Below are 4,284 nucleotides of genomic sequence, written 5' to 3'. Positions count from 1 at the left end.
TATATATATATATATATATATATATATATATATATATTAGTGCTTCAAAGTTGGTGTGTTAACATAGGCGATTTTTTTTTATTAATTTTTTTTATTATTATTTTTTGTTTTTTTCAGTTTAATGCGTTAAAAATATTTAACGCAATTAACGCAGGGGCCACAAAGGGGGAACTCACAAGCACCCTTCTGAAAGCTAATATGACAATTGGGACACCGGTCTCGTGGACTTAAAGGGACAGTTCACCCAAAAATAAAAATTACCCCATGATTTACTCACCCTCAAGCCATCCTAGGTGTATATGACATTCTTCTTTCAGACGAATACAATCTGATTTATATTAAATAATGTCCAGGCTAATCCATGCTTTATAATGGGAGTGGATGGGAGCCCAAAATTTGAAGTCCAAAAAATTGCACCCATCCATTATAAAAGAAGTCCACACGGCTCCGGGGGTTAATAAAGGCCTTCTGAAGCGATGTGATGTGTTTGTGTACCAGCACCAGCACTGTCTCCCTCCTCTTACACACCTGATTCAACTTGTCAGCTCATTAGTAGAGACTTTAAGACCTGAAGTGAGTCAGAAAAGGTGAAGAGTTATGAGAAAATAGGATGCGTGTGGGATCCGCATCATATTCAGCAGCGGCAGCTCTTAAAGTAATAGCAGTCAAAAAAATCTAATAACCCAGCTGCTGTGATGTCTGTTAATCAAAGAACAAAAGGAAAAAGGAAATCAATAACTTTTGTAGCTTTAAGGATTCATCGATATTTAATTTCGAATTCAGTGTTTGATAACTTTATCAATTTTGTATATTTAATTTTCTACTTGCTGAAGGGCACAAGTAGCTAAATATGACATTTATTATAATGGGTTCATGTGAAGATTGTTTTAAGATCACTTAAATTAGAAGTTATTTTTCATAGTCTAATAAATGTTAACATTGATAGCTATCATTTATACTGTAATGTTGAATGGCAATAGTCAATCGTTAAATATTAGGGAAAAAACAATTTCCTAGAGACATCAGTATTGGTATCAGTGATACTTGCCTTCAGTCATTAAAAAAAATGTCATTAAACAAATATTAAAAATATACTGTCTTTATGTTGTTTCTACATTAATTTGAAGATTGAATGTGAAATTACTGCAATATAAAAGTATATTTAAAGACTTTAATGTTAGGTCGGATTAATCGTAATAAATTTCCGAAAAATATGTGATTAACTGACCTAGTGGTAAGCCCAAAATTTGATTCTTTTAAGGGGGGGGGTTCTTTTCTATACCCACTGTATATCAATCATATTTACACAATTAACTATATGCAGTATTGTTTATGATGATATATTGCTTATATGATGATATGAAAATTTTATATTTTAAGTGGAAAACCTGATTTATTTAGTTTAAACAAGTTCAGTCATGCACTAAATATCATAAATTAATAAAATTAATATTTTTCTAAACAAACTGATGTAAACAAAAGGAAGTGCTTCTTCGATGTCCTACATATGCATACATCCTCACAGGAGAATTCTGTCTTTTATAACCAGATAAGTTAAAAATCAGAAATTTTATAATAATAATATTAGTTCAATAATTCTGGGTTAGATGGTTGTGCTGGAAATGAGGGACAGAAACATGCAAAAATATATAAATCATATTCACATAATTAAATATTTACTATTGTTTATAATTAATTCAGTTTGAAAAATTTAATACAAATTTCATATTGAAGAATGAAAATGCTGGATATTTAAAAATTTCAAACTGATTGCATTTATTTATTTATGTATTTATTTTTGTAGATTATAAGTCACTTCTCTATGTAAAATGGCACATTTTTATGTAAAAATGCTATCCATCCATCTTCTTAAACAGCACTTAAGGCTGTTCCCTCTGTCTAAGTCCCTTTCCTTCTCGTTTTTCCTCAGAATCACCTTTTGTGAGGTGTTGCTGTTGCAAAAGCACATGATTAATTATACAGTTCCACACACAGTTAAAGAGCCAATCGCGAGCTTATTCCAGCCTCTTCCCGTTGCTCCATCTCGCAGGACTTGTTACTATGCACGGCAACCTTTGTTTTGTGAGGTCAGGTTCCAGAGGTGCAGGCAGGATGCGAAGCTTGCCATCTTTCCTCTCCATCCTCCCCTCCACTCTTGCAGATAATGAAGTCAACTGTTTGAAAAGGAAATGGCACCGTTCTTGGTTTTATGATAATTGGCCCATCTGTCATTCCATAAATAAAGCGGATCAGCTCAATGTGTTTGGAGCGAGCGCTGGTGGGAAGCGGGGTAGGGCGCATCCAGGAATGACAGGAAAAACAAATGACTTCCTCCACTCCACGGGCGCGGATTCTTCAAGCATGAACATGGCACGTTATATGGCGAATGCATCAGTGAGAGGTGGCTGTTTTTGAAAGCATCTTGCCCCGCATTAGGAGATGATAACAATAATGGAATGCGCATTTGAAATGTGTCTGTAGTGTGAACAGCTATTCTTGGCTGTTTATCTTGAGAGCGATGTTCACGGGTGGGTGACGACTTCAAATCTCGGAGCCAGAGGAAGGACGTTTGGGGAGGAAGGACGGTTGGGTGCAGGTAGCCTTGGTGTTATGATCCACCGAAGGCTCCAGAGTAACTGGGCTGTTGCATCGCCATGGTAACCAACCATTGACCTGCGGCGTCAAGGGGAGTGGCAATGACAGAGAAAGGGACAGACACAGCGCACAGGAGGAGAGGAAGAGTGTAAGAGAGACAGATAGAGAGAATGATAAATGAAACTGAGAAAGACACCTGTGATGGACTGAGTGGGAAGAAATTAAGAATGTATGTGTGTGATTCACATACATTAACTTGGCAAGTAAAGGCCTGTTCACACCAAGAATGATAAATATATTTGCGTCCACACCAGCTAACAATAACGGCCTGTTTCTTCTACGCTTGTGTGCTGCAGTTTTAAAGGCCATGTACACACTAAATTTTTAGGAGTGCCAACTGCACTTAAATATGGGAGTAAATCACCTAAATTATCGTTTTGTGTGTACACGGAATAGAACTCTCTCGAAATTGTGATGATTGACACCATGGTAACCATAGCAACATTCTGGCATCTCGCGCATTTGTAATCCACTATTTTTAACCAACGTAATATTACAGCGACCAAAGATTCGTTATGTTCGGCAATTCAAAAGAGCCATGTTATGTTGAAAGGCTACTTCGCAGAGCGTGCTCTTGAAGGATTGCCATGTCCACTTATTAAAAGTGACGCTTATTAAGTGTCTTTGGGCTTGTTGTTTGGGCACGGCTCATAAAACAATCCAGTTTATGGAGTTAATACAGTTGGTAGGTGCAGGTTGCGATATTTTGGTATGTAGCTTATTCTAAGATAACGCATTTGGATTTGAGTTTATTATGAGCTTGTTCTTATTTGCTTTTTTCCCTAGCAAATCTGGCAAGATTCATGAGTCGAAACATACCCACATGCAAGAAACGTGTGATTTCTTGCACCACACATACAGAAAAGACACAACTCTGATACGCGTTTAAATACGCTATTCAGTTCAGTTCCGTACACACTGCATAGAATTTCTGTAAAAGTGGTTGCCACTGCATGAAGTTTCAGTTTTTGCTGTTCTTGATGCATTTACACGCTTTAACCAGCGTGCTATATTTCAAGCGCATCTAAACAGTTAATATAGATCGTGTAATCTCTCTAATCTAAGAGTGAATTTAGCTAACATAGTTTGTGTAGTGAAATCAAAACAAGGCATAGTCTTTTTCACTGAAACTTCAAAGGTGGCAAGACAATGTTGCGAAACTAGTTTTGGATACTTGAGATAATTTTATGTTTTATGTATGTTGCAGACGTGTAGAGCTTCTCCTCAATTTTGTCTGCTGTTTAAAATGTGTGAGCCTTTTAAATTCTAATGAATTCTAAGTAGCTGTCATTATTTTGTCATTCATCAGCTGGAAAAAAATCATTGTGAATGTTGTGATATTGTTATAGTTGTGGTGTGAACTCCACTATTATCTATTTAGAACAATTTTAGAACTATTTAGAACAATTTTTAGAACTTTATCTTAATAGTTATAGTTAGCGTTCTTGGTGTGAATAGCCTTAAAGTCCCCATGAAATCAAAATTAAAGTTTTTTGGGTGTTAGTATCAATATGTTAGTCTTAAGGTTATCTATAAGGCAGTGTGCTCCAAAACAGTGACAAAATTCGCATTTAGAAGATATAAGCTTTCAAAGCTTGCAGTTCGTCACTTCCGCCAAAACGGCTCAAC

The sequence above is a fragment of the Sinocyclocheilus anshuiensis genome, unplaced genomic scaffold, assembly GCF_001515605.1.
Source record: "Sinocyclocheilus anshuiensis isolate Anshui unplaced genomic scaffold, SAMN03320099.WGS_v1.1 scaffold880, whole genome shotgun sequence".
NCBI classification, from domain to species: Eukaryota; Metazoa; Chordata; class Actinopteri; order Cypriniformes; family Cyprinidae; genus Sinocyclocheilus; species Sinocyclocheilus anshuiensis.
Note: the sequence above shows the minus strand (reverse complement) of the source record.